We start from the raw sequence: 27,288 nt of genomic DNA, 5'->3' as shown, positions 1-27,288 counted from the left end.
ATGTAGGATTGAAGGCAGTCAGTCAGTTGCAGAGGCTAAACAAAAATTAACCTTTCCAACAGCAGAATCATCTTAACAAATGTAGTTACAGCAACTGCCAGCCTGGTCTAAACTGTGGGGCTGTGGGGTACTGTTTCTGGGTCAATCAGTGATTCTCAGGAAGGGAGTAGGGCTTCCACTCAGAGTTTCCAAGGAATGGAGTGCATATGTGATTGGAAAAAGTACGTTATGTGTTTTAAAAAAATTTTTTTTCACTTAAGTATAGTTGATTTACAATGTTGAAAAAGCATGTTCCTAAATTAATATTGTTTAGAACTTTTTTTGGTCACTTTAAAAAAAAATTTCAAGTTACAATCAGTATTAAAAGAAACCAAACAGTTTTTATATTTATCCAAAAAGAAGCATAGGTTTCAACACACACACACACACACACACACACACACACACACACACGAAAAGGAAAAAAGCCAAGAAACACTGGTCTGATTTAAAGAAATCGAGCTCATTGGAATCTATTAGTTGCTAAAAGATCTTTTTCAAACTTTTTCTGTCTTTATTTCCATTTGACAAGATTATATTTAACGTTTGCTACGTTTGCTCAGTATCAGTACCATGCTTTTGCTGTTGTACTGGTTAAATTTCTCTTGCTCTTGCTTCGTCACTCAATCGTGTCCGACTCTGCGACCCATAGACTGTAGCCTGCCAGGCTCCTCTGTCCATGGGGTTCTCCAGGCAAAAATGCTGGAGTGGGTAGCCATGCCCTCCTCCAGGGGATCATTCCGACCCAGGGATTGAACCCAGGTCTTCTGCATTGCCAGGTGGATTCTTTATCACTGAGCCACCTGGTCAGTCCCGCTGGTTAAATTTCTAGGTTTTGTTAGATTATTTTCGGTCAGTCTGTTTCAGGAGTTATGATGTCCTGGTGTGAAAAATAGGCGGAATTGGAAATGAGAAGACACCATCTATACTTACAGAGGCCACATGGCAGGTGACCACAGATGCTGCACATTCCATGAGGGTGTGGTGTCCTAGGTTAATTCTGGGGAGCTCAGGTCAGGAGCAGCCTCCTCTATAGCATTTATTGGCCACTTACTGCATGCCAGGTCCTATTCTAAGCACTTTGTATGTGCTTATTGTTTAATCTTCACAGCTCCCCAATCAGTTAAGCATCGTTAGTTGCCCTGTTTTACAAAGTACCCTGGAAAAGGTAATGGCAACCCACTCCAGTGTTCTTACCAGGGAAATCCCATGGACAGAGGAGCCTGGTGGGCTTCAGTCCATGGGGTCCCAAGAGTCAGACATGACTTAGCGACTAAACCACCACCACCCACAGACAAAGGAACCAAGGCTTGAGCAGTTACGTACCCTTCCCACATCTCCAAACCATAAACCCTAGAACCTGGGTTCAGACATAAGTGGTCTGGCTCCAGAGCTCGAACTCTTACCCTCTACACACTCCTGTCTCTTGGGAGGCTGAGCACCTGCCTCCTCCCTGAAAGATTCCTGGGACTTAGGCCAAAATTAAACCTGTGTTCTGGTGCCTTGGAAGAAACTCCTTTGAGTGGAACTGTGTATTCTAAGTACATAGACCATAGGACTGGCCCCAAGCAATGGCATCCACATTTGGAGCAGGCTAAAATGAGATTTAAAATAAATATTCAGCTTCCTCTTTGGCATGGTGAGATCTGGATTCCTCTGCTCTGGCTTTTCATAAAAACTCTATGACTGCCTCCTAGGGCACTGGGAGCCTAGAAAAAGATTCATGAGTTCCTTTCTTTCCATGCAGCTGGAGTGAAGTTCTGGGAGAAGCTGTGTGCTATACCATTACCCATGCCAATGGAATGCTTTGAACTAAACATAAAAATTTAAGTGGGAAAAAATTATTTCTCAGCCTAAACTACTAAAGTATAGAATCATCCTGAAGAGAAAAGAGCTTCACACAGGGGAAGCATCAGAGAAAACTTGAAATCTTATATATTTGTACATGCTGCCATTTCTTGGTATACTTTCTCTCTCTCTCAGTATATATATGTGTGTGTGTGTGTGTGTGTGTGTGTGTGTGTGTGTGTGTGTGTATATATGTATACATATAGATTTCATTATAAATGCATATGTGTATATATATATTTAATATACTGCTCAAAGTCCCTGAAACTTGCCTTCTTACCTACCCCAGAAAAAGGATACTCACTGTTAATTGCTTGTTATATATTCTCCAGGCCAGAGTACTTGAGTGGGTAGCCATTCCCTTCTCGAGGGATCTTCCTGACCCAGGAATCAAACCTGGGTCTCCTGCATTGCAGGCAAATTCTTTACTGTGTGAGCTACCAGGGCACCCCTATATATTACATAATTTATTCTGATATTTTTTCCTAAGGCATCATTGAAGTAATAACACATCTTTAGGATGCCATGCTGAGGAGTGTAATCAATTCTAAAAGGTGACTTAGCTTTTACTTCCGATTACAAATCAGAGGATTCAGGGTCCTCGTTAACAATACCAGTTATGTTCATTTCTTTCCTAGGGCCTTATTTTGACTTGGTGACCTACCTTTCCTTGGGTCACAGGTATATTATCTAAATAGTATAGCAGGCTCATTACCTTTTCTCTTGAAGCAGAATCATCTATAATAAAGCTCTTGAGGTTTTAAAAATGATAGTATGTGGTGAATTTACAATGTTTTAGAACTGAAGCCAATAATAATGACAAGTTTAAAAATTGGAATGCTTCCTCAAATCCATTTGACTTGATGGGATTTAGAGCCTAAATATATAAAGTGGAAAGTTTCTGACTTAGAAATTAAGCTACTATTATGGTTCATTTTATGTGTTGACTTGACTTGGCCACAGGGTACCCAGATATTTGGTTCAGCATTATCCTGGGTGTGCCTGTGAGGGTGCTTCCAGATGAGATTAACATTGGGATCAGTAGACTGAGTAAGGCGAGTAAGGCAGATGGCCCCTGCCTAGTGTGGGTTGGCCTCCAATCCTTTGAAATCGGAATAGAACAGAAAACTGAGGAAGGGAGAATTTGCTCTCTCTGCCTGCCTGTCTTTGAGCTAGGACATTGGTTTTCTCCTACCTCTGGACTCAGACTGGAACTTACATCATCAGTTCTCCTGATCCTCAGGCCGCTGGACTTGGACTTGAACTGCTCTATTGTCTCTTCTGGGTCGCCAGCTTGCAGAGGGCACACCTTGGGACTTTTCAACTTCCCTAACTTGCATGAGCCAATTCCTTATAGTAAGCCTCTTTTGTCATTCATATGTGTGTGTGTGTGTATGTGTTAATATACATACACATTCATATGTCTACTATTGGTTCTGTTTCTCTGGAGAACCAAGACTAATATAGCTACAGATTTTTCATCTTTGAAATTATGAAATATTTTGACAGTATAAAAAGATATCACAAACCTGTGATATGGTACACTAAGGACATAGCTTCATTTTTGTGGTAGTCTTGCCCATAATGTGTAATCACAGCCTAATAATGAGGCAGTATCAGACACACTTCATTTTTGAGACACTCAACAAAATAACCAGTGTCAAGGCCATAGAGGGCAAGGAAAGACTGAGAAACTGCAGAAGACTCGAGAGAAATAACTAGATGGAATTATCAGAATGGGAAAAGGACATGAGTGGGAAACTTGGGGAGACTTCATTATGTTTTTAATTTTAGTTAATGGTGTTGTCCCAAAGCTAAATTTCTGGTCTGATTATTGTACTATGGATGCGTAAGATGTTAACATTAAGGGAAGTACGGTGAAGATACATGGATACTGTATTTGCAGCTTCTCTGTACATCTAAAATTAGGTCAAAATAAATTTTTGAAAAATAATAGATAAGACTATAGTCAATGATTTAATACCTATAATACTTACAACTAAGTTTGGTCAAGTCAACATTTTGGCATATTTGACCCATTGTTTTTGTGAAAAGGAATGAAATGTTGGAGATGAAACTTAAGTCCCATTGTATTCCTTCCCTGATCCTCATCTTTCCCCACATCTCCCAGGAACACTGTCCTGAATTTGTTTTATTTATCTTGTGCTGCTATAATGTGGTTTTACATATTAATGTATTGTTTTACCTCAGAGACAAAAACCAACATATAGATTTACTTGGACTACATAAATATAACTTAAATGGACTACAGTTCATGCTCTTTAGAAAAGAGGACGTCCCCATGGTTTATTTTGGTTATAAGAACTATTGTGACAAAGATATCCTTTTTCCAGATCGAATTCTTAGCTGAAATTACTTGAGGGATTAGGGAGAGGATGGGTATAATTTCCTACGTTCTATTTATATGTCCATTCCCAAACAGATAAAGCCTTATTAAAGCTCATGTACTTAATTAAAGAAGGATGGTGGTGAAAATAGCATTTTGGTGTTAGCAAAGTTCAGTGGTGCTTTCACAGGTGTGGTCATTTAATTTGCAAGACAGTCCTTTGAGTTGTGTATTTTCACCCCAGTCTTAGCTTTTGCAGTTTATATTACCCAGTTCTGCCTCCAAAGTCCAGAGGTCCCCTAGAGCCAGGCTGCTGCTACTGGGTACCAACTTCAAGGAATCTGTTTATACATCATAAATATTGAATATTGTTAGTCGACAATAACAGTGGTGAGAACTATAGGTCTCCTCTCCCACAACTTCACCAACCAGTATTGCCATGAAAGCAACTCTTAGATTGAATTTCTGCCACAGATACAAGTGTTTAATGGCAGGCACAAAAACATCATACAGTCTTGTTTTCTAAGCCCCAGAACTGTGCTGTGCAACAGGGTAGCCACATGTGACCATTAAAATTAAACTTATAAAAAAGCTTCTTCGGTCATTCTCATCACATTTCAAGTGCTCAGTGACTACCTGTAACTAACAGTAGCAATGAGAACTGTAGGTCTCCTTATTGCTACCTTATAGCAAGCTCACATGCTAGCAAAGTAATGCTCAAAATTCTCCAAGTGAGGCTTCAGCAGTATGTGAACCGAGAAGTTTCAGATATTCAGGCTGGATTTAGAAAATGCAGAGGAACCAGATATCAAATTGATCCAACATCCTGTTGGATCATAGAAAAACCAAGAAAATTCCAGAAAAAAACATTTACTTCTGCTTCATTGACTATACTAAAGCCTTTGACTGTGTGGATCAAAACAAACTGTGGAAAGTTCTCAAAGAGATGAGAATACCAGACCACCTTACCTGCCTCCTGAGAAATTTGTATGCAGGTCAAGAAGCAACAGTTAGAACCGACATGGAACAACAGACTGGTTCAAAATTGGGAAAGGAGTACATCAAGACTGTATATTGTCACCTTGCTTATTTAACTTATATGCAGAGTATATCATGTGAAATGCTGGGCTGAATGAAGCACAAGCCAGGATCAAGATTGCCAGGAGAAATATCAGTAACCTCAGATATACAGATGACACCACCCTTATGGCAGAGAGTGAAGAGGAACTAAAAAGCCTCTTGATGACAGTTAAAGAGCAGAGTGAAAAAGCTGGCTTAAAATTCAACATTCAGAAAATGAAGATCATGGCATCCAGTCCCATCACTTCCTAGCAAATAGATGGGGAAACAGTGGAAACAGTGAGACTATTTTCTTGGGCTCCAAAATCACTGCAGATGGTCACTGCAACCATGAAGTTGAAAGATGCTAGCTCCTTTGGAAGAAAACCTGTGACCAACCTAGACAGCATATTGAAAAGTAGAGACAGTACTTCGCCAACAAAGGTCCATCTAGTCAAGGGTATGGTTTTTCCAGTAGTCATATATGGATGTGAGAGTTGGACCACGAGGAAAGGTAAGTGCCAAAGAATTGATGCTTTTCAGCTGTGGTGTTGGAGAAGACTGTTGAGAGTCCTTTGGACGAGGAGATCAAATCAGTCAATATTAAAGGAAATCAGTCCTGAATATTCATTGGAAGGGCTGATGCTGAAACTGAAACTCCAATACTTTGGCCACCTGATGCAAATAACTGACTCATTGGAAAAGACCCTGATGCTGAAAGATTGAAGGCAGGAGGAGAAGGGGAGAGCAGAGGATCAAGTGATTGGATGGCATCACCGACTCCATGGACATGAGTTTGAGCAAGCTCTGGGAGTTGGTGAGGGACAGGGAAGCCTGATGTGCTGCAGTCCATGGGGTCACAAAGAGTCGGATATGACTGAGTGGCTGAACTGAAATGAATCTTAGTAGCTTCTGGCCTACCATATTGTGCTCAGAATATATATATATATATTCTGCCATTGTAGAAAGTTCTTTTGGACAGAGCTACTCTGGAACTTCCTGTGGTCTGTCCTCTTGTTCATTTGGATAACACTCTGAAAGAAAGTTTTGTTAGAGCCAGATGGAACAATACTCTAGCTAATCTGTTGGGATTTAGTTAACTTTCTTGTTAGGATTGAGGGGCAAAATTTCCTTCAAAGTGTCTAGAAACAGAACTAGTGGGAATCTTTAGATGAGTACACTGTTTTGCTTTTAAAAAAAAAATTACGTATTTAGGCTGTGCTGGGTCTTAATTGCCTTGCGGGCTTTTCTCTAGTTGGATTGCGTGGGCTTCTCACGGGGGTGGCTTTTTTTGTTTTGGAACATGGACTCTAGGGCATTTGGCCTTCAGTAGTTGTGGTTCCTGGGTTCTAGAGCAGAGGCTCAGTTTTTGTGATGCATGGGCTTAATTGCTCTGAGACATGTGGGATCTTCCCAGACCAGGGATTGAACTGGTGTCTCATTGGCAGGCAGATTCTTTACCAGTGAACCACCAAGGAAGCCCATCCAGGGCACTGTTTTGAAAGATTTTGACAACTGGTTTGCATAGAGTCTTAAATTCAGTTTATGCAAGAGTGGGAATGTCTGTACAGTACTTAGAGTCCATCATGAAGATCATTTGATTGATGAAAAATCGTGTGCGACAGCCATTAATGCTAAATAAAAACCCTGTAGTTTTCATCAAAGAGAACTATAGTTGACTTTATAGTCAACTATATGAGCTTTTGATTAGTTCTTCAAATGCCAACTGCCCTAGAGTACAGGTTAAAAATAATTATCAGCTTTGCTAACTTGTTCACGTTGAAGTATTTTGAAATATTGCAGACAGTATGAACACTTTGAGTATAGATTGTCTCATTCAGTCTTTACAGCATCCCTTTCTAGTAGGCATTGCAGTTATTAACCCCATTTGTGGCTTGAATTCCCCAACGTCCTGTAGCCAGGCTGTTACATGATAGCATCAGCTTTTTTATTTATTGAGTGAGAACTCAGTGCAAATCATTTGTACAATTGCCAAACATAAATGTATAACTTTTCTTGTTTTATTCCTTAATGTCAAGGCTCATACCTACTTTGGGCCAAGACTGATAGTGCCTTGTGTAACAGCAGATGCAGAGAACCCATAGTCCTTTCCTACCTCTCTGTTAAAATATGCCCTCTAATTTTCAATATTTTGAAAATAAACAACTGTGTACATTTCCAGTTGAGAGCCTACCAAGTTCCAGGCCACTTCTGGCAGCATCTAAGTAATTTTTAACCCAGCTTTGCTTCATCCATAAACTAGAGATAGTAATATCTTCCTTGCAGAGTTTTTATAATGATTAGATATTATATATATAATGGGATGCATGGCAGATGGTTGTTTTCATTCATAATTGAGGAACCTGAAACATCTTCCTCTTTCTTTGGCATTGCCCCTATGGGCAAAATGTTTCGGTTTTATTTTAAAATTTCAAAAATAAACCCATTGCCCATTCATGTGTACATTTAATAGTCATACTTGGTTTTCTGAATGTCTTCCCCCAAGTGAACCGGAGCCTCCAGGAGAACAAGGCAGGTCCCTGTCTGTCGTTCTGGGTAGTGTCTGCATCTGCCAGCATGGTGGCAGATCTGTGAACCCCTCTGGGATTCTGGTAGTCATGGGTAACCCTTCTTTCCCAGGGTGTCACTAACATGGGAGCCACCCTGAAGACTTTTCCATTTCTAGTGCATTTTCCAGTTGGGGTGGAAATACGCAGAAGGATCTTTTGGGGCTAAGCACTGGTAAAATGAGTGTCATCTGCTTTGGACGGGTAGAGTCCCTTTGGTGGAAATTTCCACAAGAAATCTATGAGGGAAAGGTGGGAAGATATAATCTCTGCAGGTGCTTTTATTTATTTTTTTGACCACACCACACAGCTTGTGGGATCTTAGTTCTCCAATCAGGTATTGAACCTGGTCCATTAGTAAAGAATCCGCCAGCAAAGCAGAAGACCTGGGTTCAATCCCTGGGTTGGGGAATTGAAGGAAATGGCAACCCAATCCAGTATTCTTGCCTGGAGAATTCCATGGGCAGAGGAGCCCGACGGGCTACAGTCCTTAGCAACTGACCAACATCAACAACATGGCAGTGAAAGCAGAGTCTTCACCACTGGACCACCAGGGAATTCTCCACTGGTACTTTTAATTATCTCAGAGGGAAAAAGAAAACCCAGCTCAAAGAACCTAGTTAGCATTTTACCACCTTTCCTTAAAGGACTAGCAGTAAAATGTTCAACATGCAAAGGCCTTTGTTCACATTCTCTAAAAGATTGCAAAGGAAAGGAGAAGAGGTGGGAGCCAGGGATAGAAGTCTAAGGAGATGTGCCTAAGGTTGATTATCCAGAAGGACCCGAAGAGTTCAGAGGCAGATAGACTGGCACTCTAAGTAACTCAGTGGGAGAAAACATGGATAGGAGCTCATCTACAATGTTGTTCTTATATTCTGGAAAATCAGAAAGATGGTGTACAGTGTCTGAAGAAGGAATGAATCATGAATGTGAATAGGAGCAGGAAGTGTGAAAGCCTGCTATAAATACTAATTAACTTCAGTTTAATTTGAAGGGAATCAGAAGAAAAGCAGAACGGGAACAGTGGGTCTGGGGTGGGTAGTGGACTGGATGTCTCTCTACATCTCTTTGGCCATTATCATCAGCCACTGCAGAGTTCCACCGGTAGATACTCCCTGTAGCCCCCACTTCTGTCTCTCTTCCTCCTCCCACCTTTAAATGATTTACCCATTCAGTGCCTTACATTTTTGTCCAATATTTTCTTAGCACAGTTAAGCCTTTCTCTCCACTTTCCTGAGGCTGAATACAATTATGCTATGGGAGGTTCTTCACCTCTGGCTCAGATCTCCAGCAACATCTGTGAATGGATGCTGTTGTGTGTCTGCACAATGGTCTCCATTCAGTTATGAACCGCTTGTGCACATCTCCTTCTGGAAGATGGTTTGTTACCCAGAATGCATTTGTCGTGGCCTGCTGGCTTTGGAACTGGTTAATGAAAAGGATATTGGTTAATTAAAATTATGGGAAATTATCAGGTAAGATTTTTTTCAAATCTTTTAATTTTAAAAGTAGTTTGTTTTTAAAAGCTCTAAAAACATCATGAGATAATTATGGAGAACACAAAAAGGAAATTTGGCATTGGCCAAAAAGTTCATTCTAGTTTTTCCGTTAGATATTAGGGGAAAACATGAATAAACTTTTTGACCAACCCATTGTTTTTAAACGCAAAACTTTAGGGATGGAAATCAGTCATTATTAGAAGCCAGGAAAGTGGAAATGGTATGTGTTGTAAGGAGACCGAGGGCGTTCTTTGGGGAACAGAAATAATCCATTACTGTATCAGCATTGTCCAATAAAAATGTGACTTGAGCCACAAATGATAGCCAGTTACTTTTAGTTTTCTTATAAGTACATTTAAAAAGGGGGGAAAAGGTAGAATTAAACTGTACTATATTTAACCCAGTATATGAAAAATATTATAATTTCACCATATATAAATAAGATCTATGCATTTGCATTTTTAAAAACCAAATCTTTGAAGTCTTATATTTTACATCTCTGATTTTGCGCCAGCTATGTTTCAAGGGCTCACTAGCTACCTGTGGCAACACAGCTCCATACTGTTTTGGTGGTAGTTATACAACTGCATGCATTTTTCAAAACTCATTGAATTGCAAAAAGATTCATGCACTCCAGTGTTCATAGTAGCATTATGTACAGGAGCCAAGGCATGGAAACAACCTAAATGTCCACGGACAGATGGATGTGGTATATATGCAATGGAATATTAGTTAACCATAAAAGAGAATGAAAATTCCATTTGCAGCAACAGAATAGACCTAAAGATTATAGTATGAAGTGAAGTAAGTCAGAGAAAGACAAATAATCATATGATGTCACTTATATGTGGAATCTTAAAAAAAAGATACAAAGGAGCTTATTTACAAAACAGAAATAGACTCATCAACGTAGAAAACCAATTTACATTACCAAAGGGGAAAGAGGATGGGGGAGGGATAAATTAAGAGTTCGGGATTAACAGATACACACTACTATCTATAAAATAAATAAATAATAAAAGACCTGTTTAGCATAGGAAACTATATTCAATATCTTGTAATAACCTATAATGGAAAAGAATCTGAAAAAGAAAACATACATAACAGTCCCTTTGCTGTTTATCTGAAACATTGTAAGTCAACTGTATTTCAGTAAAATAAAAATTAAAAAAATTAATGATTATGAACATTTAAAATAACCCGAGCTGTGTACCTAAAAAGGATTACTTTTACTTTATTTAAATTGTGTATCAATTAAAAAAAAGAAACATTTTCCTGCTAGCCAGAATGACCCAAAATAGGTTCTGTCCATGAACAACTATTAAAATTCTTTTAAAACACATCTCAGAAATGGAATTTAGCAATTTTTAAAAAATAAAAGTTAACATACATCAGAACCCCCAAGGCTATTCATTTTTGTAGATTTCAGATGTGTATGTCTGTTTTCCACTTCCTACCTCAGTTAAGAAAGGGATAGTAAAAATTGAATTAGTACAGTTTAAAAGCAAAGGATTTGCATGTGTTTGACAAAATAAAGATGAACACAGATTGTTTTAAGAAAGACCCAAGCTAATTCTAGAGAAGAGCTTGTCATTTTCTGTTTCATAGCTACTTCTCTTACAATGCTATTAAAAATCATATGTCTTTTCTTTCTGCTTCTGTTATATAACATGCTCTGTAGCAACTGTTTTGACCATGGATTTGTCAGTCTGCAGGCATTTTGGGGGTGTTGGGGAGATCAAGGGTGAAGCTCATGTACCCACTTGATAGGAGGGAGTGGTGGGGCAGTTGGTTGTGGGGAACTAAATTTAACTTTCATAACTAAAGCCAGGAAATATTTTTGGCTGTGAGAAGATGTGCCACTAGTTATAAATAATGTCATTTGCTTTTTGACAGCTATTTTGGTATTTTCTTTTTACACTTAAAATTCAGTGTTTACATTCTGTTGAAGCTTACATTAACAATTTACAAATGAATACTTCTAGATGAAAAAGATATTTTCTAAGTGGTCTTAAAGCTCTGGTATCTGGACCAACAATTAAAAAATAAAATTCATTAGGACTGAAAAGTCAGTTCCGTAAGTGTAGGCTGGGGAAGAGACCCTGGTAAGAAATTATTTCACAGTATTTGTTGAGGATAAAGTGTGATTATCATTGTTTTAAAACTTTATAGTTTGAAGAATACATTTACGGTGTGGACCACAGGTTAGGAACAAGATAAGCTCTTGTCATTTCGTTTCATTTTAGTTCAGGGATTCATTAAGTGTTCTGTACTCAAGAAGCAGTTCTTCTAAGCCTGTAGTTAACAAGTTGAATCTCATCTACAGCAGGGGCGATGGAATTTCACTGTGCACTGAAGTTGCAGGCCCCGGTGTGTAGAAGTTGCTAGTTTAATAGACTAGGAATGGGGCTGAGACCCTGTCCTCTCAACCAACATACATGTGCCAATAGATTCCACCTTGAGAAACACTGATCTGTAACAACCATTTAGATTTGATTAGGTTTTCTCTTTATATCAGACACTATGCTGAGTTAAAAAAAAAAAGGCAGGATCCCAGTAGGAAGGTGCTAACGTAGTGTGTAATACAAAGCAACATTCTGAGTGGCCCAGCTGGAATGAAGTGAGAGAGCTCAGAGCAGGAGGGCAGCGCCACCAGTAGTGGACTTGAAGATGTAGGTAGGGCTCAGGTTAGTGGAGGCAAAACTGGGTGCCTGGACACCTTGAGGGAGATAGTGTGGGACCCAAAAGAGAGATGGCCTCACCTGGAGAAGGAGTCTTACTTAGATGTTGACTATAATTTTGGAGGACCGAGGAAATTGTAGCACGAAATAGAATTATGGAATTTAGGAAGCAAACAGTTGTGGGAAATCTGATTGGATTTTGTCAGTGGTTCTTAAGCTTGAATGTGCTTTAGAATCACCTGGAGGCCTGCTTAAAGTATAGATTGTTCAGGTCCACCTTCAGTGTTTCTGATTTCGTGGGTCAGGGCTGGGGCCTGAGTATTTTCATTTCTGTTCCCAAGTTTTGCTGATGCTGTCTGGGTTGGGAACCATACCCTGAGACACTATTCTTCATGAATTTGGTGTCTTGATTTATCAGTAATCCACAGATGAGGACTGGGACAAGTTGTGGAGGCAAGACAGAGAAGGGGATGGCCATCAGCATGTTACGTGACCTAGAATGCCTACAAGTGGGCTGTCTTTCCCCCTTTTTCTTCAGATATTTCTTTACCCTCGGAGCAAGTGGTCAAACCAAAAATACCGAGGTGGGGTCAGGAATGTGGTCATAGACAAGAATTTGAGAACTATAACCTTATATTCAGCCCAGAATACTTCCAAAACCATGGTTGACACTGTATTTCTCAGATTTTATTTTAAACACATGTAAGTGTCTTACTTGAAGACTAGCATTTACTAGCATATTCACCCACTGCTTTATGGAAATCTCTAAAACTGAACCTATGACCATAACCTGTCAAACTTACTCCTCACAGTGTTCTTTATATATGACATCCATCATCTGCCCAGTTTTTTGTACATCATCCAGGACATTTTTCCTTTTCTCTCATACTTTCAGCCTCCATCTAATCATTCCCAAAGTCCTGTCAATTCAGTCTCCCAGTATAGTTTGTCCAGTTCTCTGTCATCACTTGATCCATCCACCAGTTCTCACCTGGACCTTCCCACACCCTCTCTGGCTCCCTGTGGAGCAAGAGAGATTTGTTTCAGAAACACAAATCGTATCAGGTCACCCCCATGCTTAAGACCATTTAGTATCATCCCTCTGGATGTAGGATAATCTTTAAATTCTCAAAATGGCCTGCATGACTTGCGGGTCATGGCCCAGACCAACACCTCCTCATTTTGCATGTGTGCATGCTAAGTTGCTTCAGTCATGTCCGACTCTTTGTAACTCTGTGGACCATAACCTGCCAGGCTCCTCTGTCCCTAGGATTCTCTGGACAAGAATAGTAGAGTGGGTTGCCACGCCCTCCTCTAGGCGATCTTCCCAACCCAGGGATGGAACCTGAGTCTCCTGCATTGGCAGGCAGGCTCTTTACCACTAGTGCTACCTGCCACTGCTTTTTATTCTCTAAATTCCAGGCACACCGACTATGTCACTTCCTGAACTAAATGTGTTTAAAACCACTGCTTTTCACTGCAGTGATTCTAGACTTATACCCAAGGGTACCCCTGCAGAAGGTGAATGTGGCACTGGTCTTAAAGAGCTTTTGTGCAGTTAGGAAATGGCTGTCCTCCAGGCGGATGTAGCACCTGGGCTGGAACAGGCTGGGGTTCAGCCTCCACTCACTGGGGCAGAGAACCCTGTACAGGACACAACGCACAGCCAGAAGGGTGACCCTGACTTGAAGATGTTAGTTGGTTTATCTCCAAATTAAAATAAGTCTCTTTGTCCTATTTGGAAGCAGAAAATTGGACAACTTCTGGAAATCCTTGATAGCCCAGTGACTTAGTAATAATTTTAAATATTAAAAGGCTTTTTACCACAATGCTGTAGAAATTGTTCTTTGCATAAGCAGGATGACATGTATGTTTCTTTTCAAGCCAACATGGTTCTATCTGTGCTGCCTAATTGGAGCCTTGTCTCATAGTTGAAGCTCAGGAGGGACTTTCAATCTAGAATGTAGCTATCTGCTAGGATCTAAGTTTGTAAGTGAACCTGTGATGCCCCTGGACTAATATGATTTTCCTATTTGGAGAAAGGCCTCCAACCTGGTGGAGAGGCACAGCATTCCTTCATATGGCGTGTTGGCTCTTGTGAAAGTGACTTCAAGTAATTGAGAGCTGGCAGCAGAAGAGATGGGAGGGGACCTAATTCTTGCTGGGCATGAGTCACCTTATTATACCTTTAAATTGATGATTTTATTAAGCAGTTTCTTTGTTGATGCAAAACTATTCCTCAATCCTAGATTGTTTGGATGTACGTGTTATGTATCCACATGTCCTCTGTCAGGATCCTAGCATAGACCTCTCCCTGAGCAAACACTGAGAACATATTATTACCATAATTTTGCCTTTGATTTGGGGGGCAGTTTTGTTTCTTGTGTTTAAAGTCAGTGTTGAATATTCAGGGGAGTTGGTTGTGCATCTTTTTTCAGATTTATGGGAATGCCTAAATCTTACTTGGGGAGGAGGAGTATAAGAAAGTATAAGAAAAAAATCATGTATACTTGATACTTCTGTAATTTCAAAAGACTTATGGATGTTCCCTGCAGATTGTTGCTGGGTCTCTCAGGAGGAATAGAATTTGAATCTGAGAGCAAGCGATTACTCTGTAAATATTTGTTATGTTACTGCAATTGCTGAGTATGCTGCATCTAATTGAATTTGTGTATCATGCTCATTACTGGGTCATAAAGACTGTTGTTGAATGTTTTCACAGAAAAGAGCAGAACGTGGCCAGCACCTCATGGCCTTAGAAAACTCACTCATATACAGAGATGTAGCTGGATTTTTCATGCCAGCTGCATTCTAAACTCTGCCTCCTAGGAAGCCCTGTACCTTTGTAATCCTGTGTCTGCTTACCCTGGCCGTTGGTCAGTTGCTACTGCCATAGTCCAGCATCTCATGCTAGGCCTCACCACTTGAGATAGTTGGTTAAGGCTGCTGTGATAGAGTAAGCCAACCAAACTGGGTGGCTTCAGCAACAGAAATTCATTTTCACAGTTCTGCAGGCTGAAAGTCCCAAAATGAGAATGTGGGCAGAGTGGGAGTCCTCTGAATACGGGATCTGTTCCAGACTGCTCTCCTTGACCTATAGATGACTGTCTTCTCCTTGTGTTTTCACATCACCTGCCATTATGCATGTCTCTCTGTCCAAATTGCCCTTTTTTATGAAGATGCCAGTCAGAATGAAAAAGGACCCACTTGAATGATTCCATTTACCTTCATTATCTCCATATAGACCTTCTCTCCGAATGAGGTGCTAAGGTGCTGGGGGCTAGAACTTCAACATAGGAATTTGGGGTAGAGACACTTCAACCCATCCCACCAATTATAGCTGAGCTTTGATACAGATAAGCCTCAAAAATCAAGCTATACTTACTTTGGAATCTTCTTTAAATCACCAAAGGAAATCTGTAAATTAGCTGAATTAGTGTTGGTGGTTTTGCTTCTGCAGTTAACAGTTGTCTCAGTCATTTCATGAGTCATGAGGTCAAAAAGTGTTGGATAAATTAACACAAATATGAGAGCAGCACTTTTTAGGAGGGGGCTTCTGACACACCATTTTCACCCAAGTCCACCACCTGTAAACTGTCTAACCCATTCCACATTTGGAAAATTTAAAGTCCTGTAATATGTTGATCTGTAGTGTGTTTTTACCTGACACTTGCCTTGGCTACCCTGCTCCTGCATAGCCTTTATTTTCCCCATAAGCCTTGTTCAGTTGAGTGGTTTTGACACTCAAAGCTCTGTAGTACTTTGGACTGACTGTGTATTCCAGGAATTTATGGCGGAATTTTCTGGCAGATCTTTGTGATACACTGTGATACATTGTGCAGTCTGCTAATAAAACTACCCATCCCTGCAGGAAGCAGAATTTAGAGCTGCTTAGGGCTTCCCTGGTAGCTCAGTTGGGAAAGAATCCACCTGCAATGCAGGACACCGTGGTTCAATTCCCGGATCAGGAAGATCCCTTGGAGAAGGGATAGGTTACCCACTCCAGTATTCTTGGGCTTCCCTGGTGGCTCAGATGGTAAGAATCCACCTGCAATGCAGGAGACGTGGGTTTGATCCCTGGGTTGGGAAGATCTCCTGGAGGAGGACCTGGCAACCTGTTCCAGTATTCTTGCCTGGAGAATCCCTATGGACAGAGGTGTCTGGGGGGCTACACTCCAGTGTAGTTCAGTTCAGTTGCTCAGTCGTGTCTGACTCTTTGTGACCCCATTTACTGCAGCACGCCAGGCCTCCCTGTCCATCACCAGCTCCCAGAGTTTACTCAAACTCATGTCCATTGAGTTGGTGATACCATCCAGCCATCTCATCCTCTATCGTCCCCTTCTCCTCCCGCCTTCAATCTTTCCCAGCATCAGGGTCTTTTCCAGTGAGTCAGTTCTTTGCATCAGGTGGCCAAAGTATTGCAGTTTCAGCTTCAGCATCAGTCCTTCCAATGAATATTCAGGACTGATTTCTTTTAGGATGGACTGGTTGGATCTCCTTGCAGTCCAAGGGACTCTCAAGAGTCTTTTCCACACCATAGTTCAAAAGCATCAATTCTTTGGTGCTCAGCTTTCTTTATAGTCCATCTCTCACATCCATAAATGACTACTAGAAAAACCATAGCCTTGACTAGATGGACCTTTGTTGGCAAAGTATTGTCTCTACTTTTCAATATGTTGTCTAGGTTGGTGATAACTTTTCTTCCAAGGAGGAAGCGTCTTTTAATTTCATGGCTGCAGTCACCATCTGCAGTAATTTTGGAGCCCCCAAAAATAAAGTCAGCCATTGTTTCCTCTGTTTCCCCATCCATTTGCCATGAAGTGATGGGACCAGATGCCATGATCTTAGTTTTCTGAATGTTGAGCTGTAAGCCAACTTTTTCACCCTCTTCTTTCACTTTCATCAAGAGGCTCTTTAGTTCTTCTTTGCTTTCTGCTATTAGGGTGGTGTCATCTGCATATCTGAGGTTATCGATATTTCTCCCAGCAATCTTGATTCCAGCTTGTGCTTCTTCCAGCCCAGTGTTTCTCATGATGTACTCTGCATAGAAGTTAAATAAGCACGGTGACAGTATACAGCCCTGACGTAAACCTATTCCCATTTGAAACCAGTCTGTTGTTCCATGTCCAGTTCTAACTGTTGCTTCCTGACCTGCATACAGGTTTCTCAAGAGGCAGGTCAGGTGGTCTGGTATTCCCATCTCTTTCAGAATTTTCCAGTTTGTGGTGATCCATACAGTCAAAGGCTTTGGCATAGTCAATAAAGCAGAAATAGATGTTTTTCTGGAACTCTCTTGCTTTTTCCATGATCCAGTGGATGTTGGCAATTAGATCTCTGGTTCCTCTGCCTTTTCTAAATCCAGCTTGAACATCTGGAAGTTCATGGTTCACATATTGCTGAAGCCTGGCTTGGAGAATTTTGAGCATTACTTTGCTAGCATGTGAGATGAGTGCAGTTGTGCGGAAGAGAAGCGAAAAGCAAAGGAGAAAAGGAAAGATATACCCATTTGAGGAGAGGGCGATGGCACCCCACTCCAGTGCTCTTTCCTGGAGAATCCCATGGACGGAGGAGCCTGGTGGGCTACAGACCATGGGGTCGCGAAGAGTCAGACACGACTGAGTGACTTCACTTTCACTTTTCACTTTCATGCATTGGAGAAGGAAATGGCAACCCACTCCAGTGTTCTTGCCTGGAGAATCCCAGGGATGGGGGAGCCTGGTGTGCTGCCATCTATGGGGTCGCACAGAGTCGGACACGACTGAAGGGACTTAGCAGCAGCAGCAGCAGCTTACCCATTTGAATGCAGAGTTCCAAAGAATAGCAAGGAGAGATAAGAAAGCCTTCCTCAGTGGTCAGTGCAAAGAAATAGAGGAAAACAATAGAATGGGAAAGACTAGAGATCTCTTCAAGAAAATCAGAGATACCAATGGAACCTTTCATGCAAAGATGGACTCAATAAAGGACAGAAATGGTATGGAGCTAACAGAAGCAGAAGAGGTGGCAATAATACACAGAAGAACTATACAAAAAGATCTTCATGACCCAGATAATCACAATGGTGTGATCACTCACCTAGGGCCAGACATCCTGGAATGTGAAGTCAAGTGGGCCTTAGGAAGCATCACTACGAACAAAGCTAGTGGAGGTGATAGAATTCCAGTTGAGCTAGTTCAAATCTTAGAAGATGATGCTGTGAAAGTACTGCACTCAGTCTGCCAGCAAATTTGGAAAACTCAGCAGTGGCCGCAGGACTGGAAAAGGTCAGTTTTCATTCCAATCCCTAAAAATGGCTGCAGTCCATGGGGTTACAAAGAACCAGACACAACTGAGCGACAAAGCACAGCAAAGCGCAGTTACTGCGTGGCATCGTCATCATCTCTAGCGACATGGAAGGAGACCAGGGTCAACAGTCTTTTCTGACTTTGTGTGAAAGGCCCAAGTAATACTAAGATGAAGTAGAATATTATAAAATTTCTACTAAATAAGAAAATATATATATTTGTAAAGATATCAGCCATCTTATCTCTCATTTACAGTGGTCTCCAACCTCTTTGGCACCAGGATCAGGTTATGTGGAAGACCATTTTTCCACGGACTGGGAGGTGGGGGATGGTTTCAAGATGATTCAAGTGCATTACATTTATTGTGCACTTTATTTCTATTTTTATTATTACATCAGGTCCAGTTCAGATCATCAGGCATTAGATCCTGGAGGTTTGGGACCCCTGCTTTAAAAACAGGTTTCTACCCCAGAAGTTCTGTATCTGGCTGGTTTCTTTTTATTTGCAGAATCTTGAGCTATTGACTTATCCCCAAGTAGAGAAAGGCCTGGGACAATGGTGAAGAGTCAGAGCTAGATCTGTAGCTTCTGAAGGGCAGGGAAGAATTTGAGAGTTCTTTTTTGAGTGCTGTTTTTAGGTCTAGAAGGGTTTTAAAATGTTTATTGGTTGAGCAGAAGGAAGCAGATGAATACAAAAGACTGAAGATATGAGGGAGTGAATGTGAGAAGGTTGGACTGTCATTGAGAACACGGTGGAGAGTTTTCCCATGACAGAGGAAACAAGCAAATGAGAGTATATAGAACAATTAGATAGAGGAGAGTGCCCTGGGATTCTCAGCAAGGTAGGATATGAGGGAATCTACTGAGATTAAGGGTAGAGAGGAATAGGAATAGATTAGGGGAGAGTCTGGTAGGAATTTTGAGAGACAGCCAGTATGAGAAATGTGATAGGGCAGGAAATAGTGATAAATAAAGGATCACTGAGTAACATTAAGTGCCCTGCCGAGATTAGATAGCAGGCATTTGAAGTGGAGCCAACCTAGCTTCCTCTAACAGATCAGTAGAATGAAATCAAGACACAGCTGGGCATTTCATAAGGAGAAATACATTTTTAATGGTCTATCACTATTTGGCAGAAGGCAGGACTTGAAGGTATCCTGAGATTAAAACATTCAATACACATGGTTTAAACAGCAAGAATGTAAAAAGTATACTTTTACATATTAAAAAAATAGTTTAATACTTAATCAAATATACAAACACTATATATTTTATATTATGTAAAAATAGTATATTTTGTTGAATACATAGTAAAAAAGTATATTTTATATTTATAAAAGTATATTATTCCTTTGCTTTGTTTTTAAGCTCAATCACTATGTTAAGTAGAATGCCCCAGTTTGGGATTGCGTCTTGAAAATAAGACCAATGCTGTAGTTGGCTAAGGAAAATGTGTTTGTCTGGCAGGTGGACTCACCTAACCAGGTGCTTGAGATGGACTTTATTGGAAAGCAGAGGTAGCAGTTGGGGATGGCCACTGGAATGAAAGTTCCTCAGTGCCTAGAACAATTCCTGGTACATGATGGATGAGTGACCAGTATCCTTTGAATAAGTGTATATATGCGTGTATGAATGAAAGGATGGATTAGCCGTGTCATTTTGAGGCAGTAGTTATACCAGATAAAGTATGGAGAATCTTGATTATATTGCTTATTTGGTAGCCCTACCCTAGGCATTCAACTTATAGCTATACTGAAAGCAAGCTTTCAGATTCCTGTTGAGACAGTTCAACATATTTTATTTGTTCCATTTTTCTTCTCTGTCTCCCCATTCCCTCTCTCCCAAAAGCTGTTGGATTGCCAGAACTTTTATTAAAATGAAAACAAAAATCTGGGTTGACTGTGATAATCTTGAGGGGTGAGATGGGTAGGGGGGGTGGAAGGGAGGTTCAAGAGAGAGAGGACATATGTATAGTCATGGCTGATTCATGTTGTTGTATGGCAGAAACCAACACAATATTGTAAAGCAATTATCCTCCAATTAAAAGTAAGTTTAAAAAAAAAAAACTGTGCTGATGATCTAAAACATATTGCAGGCAAATTCCTTACAATGAACCATCAGGGAAGCCAGAGTGAAGAAGAGCTCATCAAATCCTAAAAGCCCTAAGCTTGTCCTGAAAGCCATAGGGAGCTGCTGCAGGCCTCTGAGCTGTTTATCATACAGTCCCACCCTTGTTAGTGGTTGGCCAAACAAGTCCATTAATGTACTGTTCTTTAATATACAATACTCTATAGCACATTTGGTGGTGATTAATGAATAATTTCGTGTTGATGGATGTTTGATAGTGAATGATTGTTCATCTATTTATCAAATCTTTATTGAATACAGGGCTTCCCTGTGGCTCAGCTAGTAAAGAATCTGCCTATAGTGCCAGGACCTGGGTTTAATCCCTAGGTTGGGAAGATCCCCTGGAGAAGGGGAAGGCTACCCACTCCACTATTCTGGCCTGGAGAATTCCATGGACTGTATAGTCCATGAGGTCGCAAGGAGTCAAGACACAACTGAGTGACTTTCATTCACTTCACTTTCACTTTTATTGAATATATGATCTGAGCTAAGCTTGGTATGGAAGCTTATTATTAAGAGCAGGACCTTCTTTTTAAAGTAGTGTTTTATTTATTTATTGGCCATACTGTGTAGCATGCAGGATCTTAATTCCCTGGTCAGGGATCAGACCCATGTCCCCTGCAAGAAGAAGCATGAAGTCTTAACACCTGGACCTCCAAATAAGTCCCAGGACCTTAATTTTTAAAAAACTCCATCTGGCAGAAACAGCATTTCATGGACCTAATCAAGTGAGCCTAACTATCAAAGACATCCTTTTTTTTTTTTTTTTTAGCCAAGTGCAGTGTCTGTCGAGATAACCAGTGGTCCATATGGTACCTGGTTGTAGAGGTTTAAAAACAAAAGAGTGTTATGGGAGTGCTTGATGCTGAGGTGGGGGTTTTTCTTGGGTAATCTGCCATGATGCACAGCTTTCATATACAAGATCTGGCTATTTCATTAGGCTTTAGTGTAAAGGATGGTGGGAATGACTCTCCTTGGATGATCATTTTATAGTTCTTGCTTCCTTCCTTTAGTAGATGGAAGGACTACTTGTCATGCTCAGTTTGGGAGCAAGTGGTTCACCTCACTAAATGGCCATCCATCTCTCTATGAATTAGGCCACCGACTCGGGTCCTTTATTTTTCCTAAACACTCATCAAATTTTATTAGCGTTTCCATCAAAATAAACACAAGATGTTAGGAAAGTTGTTACCTTGTTAGAGTGTGTGTTACGTAGGTGTATACACTCCTTAGAACTCATCAAACTATGTAGTTAAGCCCTGTGCCTTTCACTTTATGTAAATTGCCCTTTGGGCTTCCCTAATGGCTCACTGCCTGCCAATGAAGGAGACACAGGTTTGACCCCTAGGTTGGGAAGATTCCCTGGAGAAGGAAATGCCAACCCACTCCAGTATTCTTGTCTTGGAAATCTCATGGACAGAGGAGCCTGGGGGGCTACCATCCATGGGGTCACATAAGAGTTGGACATGACTTTAGTGACTAAACAACAACAAAATTCCCCTTCTCGGTTCCCCTCTCCCCACCTGGGCCTCAAATACCAAATACATGAAACTGTCCTTCCTCAGGGCCTTCACACTGGCTATTGTTGCAGCCTAGAAGTTCTTCCTATATATTCACATGAATTTCTCTTTGACCTCTTAAGGGCTTAGTTCAATATCATTCTGTCAGTGGGGTCTTCCCTGATTATCATATTAAAATAGTAGCTTCCTCTCAGTCTCTTTCTGCACAAAGAGCCAGCAGATTGTGCAATTAAAATCATGGGCTCTGGTTTCAAATCTGTTTTCTAGCTGTATGACTCAGGTACCCTTTCTGTGCCTCAGTTTTACCACCTATAACATAGAGATGAGGGACCTCCCTTGTTGTCCATAGGTTAAGAATCTGCGTCTCAGTGCAGGGGATGGAGGTTCAGTCCCTGATCGGGGAACTAAGATCCCACATGCCACGGTGCAACTAAGCCCACATAACCACAACTCGAGAAGCCTATATGCTGCAGCTACAAAAAGCCCTCAGAATTGCAGTGAAGACCCCGCACAGCCAAACAGAAAAGAGAGAGATGAATATCATGTCAGAAGGGTTGTGAAAGATTAATGTATTCATACATTAAGAGCATGTAAACCAGTTCCTGATACGTTGTAAGCTAGTGTGATCCTACCTGCTTTGTTTTACCCATATTTTTATCATCATCTGAGTTACTGTAGAGTTCACCCACTTATTTGTTAATGGTTTCTTGCCATTAGAATGTATGCCTCATCAGAGCACCAACCTTTTATTTACTTTTTTTCTTTCTTTTTCTTTACTTCTGTACCCTCTTCCCTTAGAATAGTGCCTGATATATTATGCGTGTGTGAGTGCACGATCGTGTCTGACTCTTTGTGACCCCTGGACTGTAACCCGCCAGACTGCTCTGTCCATGGGATTCTCCAAGGCAAGAATGGTATGGTGGGTTGCCATTTCCTACTCCAAGGGATCTTCCTGACCCAGGGATCAAACCCTTGTCTCCTGTGTCTCCTGCATTGGGAGGCAGATTCTTTACCACTGAGCCACCTGGAAAGCCCTCTGATATATTATACATTGTCAGTAAATATTGTTCTGTCAGTGAGAAAATGTGCAAATAGGAAAGGGGTTGGGGCAGAGGTCTGCTAACTTTTCCTGTAAAAGGGCCGGATGGTAAATATTTTAGGCTTTGTGTTTATAGCTGTTCAAATCTGCTGTTGTAGCATGAAAGCAGCCTAGAGGATTACAGAAACGAATGAGTGTGACTGTGTTCAGGGAAATTTTATTTACAAAAACAGGCAGAGGGCCAGATTTGGCTTATGGGCTATAGTTTGCTAACCCGTGAGCTGGGAAATAAATTTTGGCTTTGCTTTTATTTATTTATTTGTTATCTATCTGTCTGCCCTAGGTCTTAGTTGCAGCACATGGAATCTTTATTTGTGGCATGTGGAGTCTAGTTCCCTGACCAGAGATCAAACCTGGGCCCCCTGAGTTGGGAGTGTTGCTTTCCTCATTTTCATCATCCCTACCTTAATCAAATCTCCCATTGCAGCAATTAGTGCTAGTCACACAAACCTGAAGTATTAGTAATTTGAAAAGCATTATATTACCTCTTATTACGTGGCTCAGTTCAGTTCAGTTGCTCAGTCATGACAAGCTCTTTGTGACCCCATGTACTGCAGCACACCAGGCTTCCCTGTCCATCACCAACTCCTGGAGCTGGCTCAGACTCATGTCCATTGAGTTGGTGATGCCATTCAACCGTCTCATCCTCTGTCTTCCCCTTCTTGTGCCTTCAATCTTCGATCAATTACTTGGCTCAGTCTTCATTAATTGTACACAGTTTCCATATGTCTTATTTTTTTAAAACTTTTAATTTTGTATTGGGGTAATCGCTTTTAACAGTGACTAACAGTGTTAAGAATATATTTTATACTTTCAACTGTATAATTTCAGGGCTCTGGTTTTCTGTTCTTTTCCTACAACAGCTGGAGACATATCTGTACTGCTGATTATAGCTAGAGGCGTGTATGCTATAAAGGGAAAAAATGATGACATTCTATTTATCATGCAGCTAAGAATGTAACTGCCACTCAGTTGAAATAGAAAAGCAATAGAAATTACCTATTAGACAAACAGTTTAGTTTTTAAAATTATTACAGTCTTGTTTCTGCATGAAACTATTCCCTAGCCCACAATTTTTACCACTCTTCCTGGTATGCTGGCAAGATTCTTCCACTTTAAAATTAAAAAAAAAAATTTTTTTTTGAGCTATGTTGTATGAAATGACAGTCTGTGAAATTTTAGTGAAAAATATAATAGCTTTTATTGCTTTATTAAAACAGAGATGATCAGGATACATTCTTTGTGGCTGTGATGTTTTGTAATTAGACATGTAAGTGGTTCCTTACAGGTGTACATTGGAGATACTGTGAGTTCAGTTCCAAACCACTGCATTAGAGCAAATATCAAAATAAAGTGAGTCACAGGGAATTTTTTTGTCTCCCAGTGCATATGAAAATTATGTTTACACTGTACTGTAGTGTAGTAGACTATAGTCTTAAGTGTGCAAGAGCATTTTGTCTAAAAAAAAAACAATGTACATACATTAAGAAGCACTTTTGCTAACAATGCTGTCATCTGAGCCTTCCAGCAAATCATCGTGTTTGTACTGGTGGAGGGTCTTGCCTCAGTGAGATGTTGGTGGGTGCTGACTCATCAGGTGGTTGATGGTAAAGGCCGGGGTGGCTGTGGCAATTTCTTAAAATAAGACAACAGCGAAGTTTGCCTCATCAGTTGTCTCTTCCTTCCATAAATTTCTCTGTACCATGCAATGCTGTTTGATAGCATGTTAACCTCAGTAGAACCCTTTTTGAAATTGAAGTCAATCCTCTCAAACCCTGCCACTGCTTTATCAACTCAGTTTATGTAATATATGTAATACTTTACTGTCACTTCAACAATATCCACAGCATCTTCACCAGGAGCCGATCCTGTCTCAAAAAGCCACTTATTTGCTCATCTATAAGAAGCAGCTCCTTATCTCTTCATGTTTTATCATAAGATTGCAGCAATTTAATATCTTCAGGTTCCACTTCTGATTCTAGTTCCCTTGCTGTTTTCCACCGCATCTGCAGTGACTTCCTGCACTAAGTTTGAATCCCTCAGAGGCATCCAGGAGGATTGGAATCAGCTTCTTCCAAACTCTTCTGAATGTTGATGTTTTGACCTCTTTCCATGAATTACGAATATTCTTAACAGCATCTAGAATGGTGAATATCTCCAGAGGTTTTCAATTTAGTTTGCCCAGATCCATCCCAGAAATCACTGTCTGTGGCAGCTTTAACCTTATGAAATGTGTGTCTTAAATAATAAGACTTGAAAGTCAAAATGACTCCTTGATGCGTGGGCTGCAGAATGGATGCTGTGTTATGGAAGCAACATTAATCTCATTGTACATCTCCATCAAAATTCTTGGGTGACCAGATGTGCTGTCAATGAATAGTAATATTTTGAAAGGAATCTTTTTCTCGAGAATGGCTGAAGAATGGATCTCAAGAATGGGCTTAGAATATTTGGTGCAACGTGCTGTAAATAAATGTGCTGTCCTCTAGACTTTGTTGTTCTATTGATAAAGCACAGGCAGAGCTGATTTAGCATAATTCTGAAGGACCCTAGGATTTTCAGAATGGTAAATGATCATTAGCCTCCACTTACAGTCACCAGCTGCTTTAGCTCCTAGAAAGAAAGTCTCTCTTCTGAAGCTTTGAAGCCAGGCGTTGGCTACTTTTCTCTCTGAAAATCTTAAATGCCATCTTTTTCTAACTGTTTTTTCTTTTTTTCAAAGCTGTTTCATCTTCATTAGTGCTGTGTAGCGTAGCCACTTTCATTAATGATCAGAGCTGGATCTTCTGGATAAAACTTGCTGCGGCTTCTACATCAGCATTTGCTGCTTCACCTTGCACTGGTATATTATAGAGAGGGCTTCTTTCCTTCAACCTCTGCTAGCTTCAGACTGAAATTCCGCAGCTTCCTCACCTCTCTCAGCCTTATTAGAACTGAAGAGAGTTAGGACCTTGCTCTGGATCAGGCTTTGGCTTAAGGAAAGGTTGTGGTTTGATCTTCTATCCAGACCACTGCAGCTTCCTCCGTATCAGTCAGCAATAGGGCTCTTTCACTTTCTTATCATTCGTGTGTATACTGAAGTAGCACTTTTAATTTCCTTCAGGAAGTTTTCCTTTGCTTTCACAACTTGGCTGTTTGTCACAAGAGGCCTCGCTTCCAGCTTATCGTGGCTCTCAACATGCCTTCCTCACTGAGCTTAATCATTTCTTGCCTCTGACTTAAAGTGAGAGACATGCAACTCTTCTTTTTGTGAACATTTAGAGATCACTGTAGTTATTAACTGGCCTGATTCCCATTGTTGTGTCTTAGGAAATAGGGAGGCTCAAGGAGGAAAGAGAGATGGGAGAAAGGCCAGTCGGTGGAGCAGTCAGAATACACACAACATTGGTCAATTAAGTTTTCCATGTTACACAGATGCAGTTCGTGGTGCCCCAGAGCAAGTCTGATAGTAACGTCGCAGGTCACCGTGAGAAGATTTGAAATATTGCTAGAATTACCAGCATGTTACACAGAGTCATGAAATGAGCAAATGCTGTTGGAAAAATGGTGCTGATAGACTTGCTCTTCGCAGAGGTGCCACAGACCTTCAGTTGGTAAAAAAACACAAAGCTGTTGCTCTCTGTGAAGCACAATAAAAGTGAAGCAAATTAAAGAGGCATGCCTGTGTATGACTGCCATTGATGTTACTTTAAGAGAAATGTGTTTTTTGTTTCACTTCTGAATTTAGCCATATAGCATCGTTGTCAGTACCAACACTTTTCTACTTTGCATTGAGTTATTTTAACCATTTGACGTGTATGGAACGAGAACAAACCTGAACTATGCTCCCTACTTGTTGCAGTCCTCTTGCCAATGCATCACTCCTCTGTCTGTGCTCTGCGGTGACAGTTCTTGTGTAAAGTCCTGTGTACACACCCGCTCTCCAGACCCCCACCCAGTGTGTCCTTCATAGCAGTGCTTCTCCAGCCATCTCTGGTGAAGATGAAGGTTGTTTTTTTTTTTTTTCCTTATTTCCAGTCCATCATGGATTGATTCTTTTTTTTAAATTTAATTTGAAAATATTTGGGCAGTAAAATTATCATGAAATTGGATATCACAGCAAGATGATGTTGCTATAAAATTTCTGAATACTTACTCTGAATTTCTGTACTTACAATAGACCAGTACAGTTGGTGAATTAGCACCAGTTCATAGACCATGTTTTACATAGCACCACTTAAGA

General features: G+C 40.6%; 1 protein-coding gene across 42 annotated transcripts in view; it reads left to right on the top strand.

Annotated features, from left to right (window-relative positions):
* The window catches only part of PPFIBP1 (PPFIA binding protein 1), a 206,946-nt gene that overhangs the window by 93,722 nt on the left and 85,936 nt on the right, over positions 1–27,288 (top strand). The window lies entirely within an intron of this gene.

The sequence above is a fragment of the Ovis aries genome, chromosome 3 (genome assembly GCF_016772045.2).
Source record: "Ovis aries strain OAR_USU_Benz2616 breed Rambouillet chromosome 3, ARS-UI_Ramb_v3.0, whole genome shotgun sequence".
NCBI lineage: Eukaryota > Metazoa > Chordata > Mammalia > Artiodactyla > Bovidae > Ovis > Ovis aries.
This window is presented reverse-complemented; position numbering and strand designations above follow the sequence as displayed.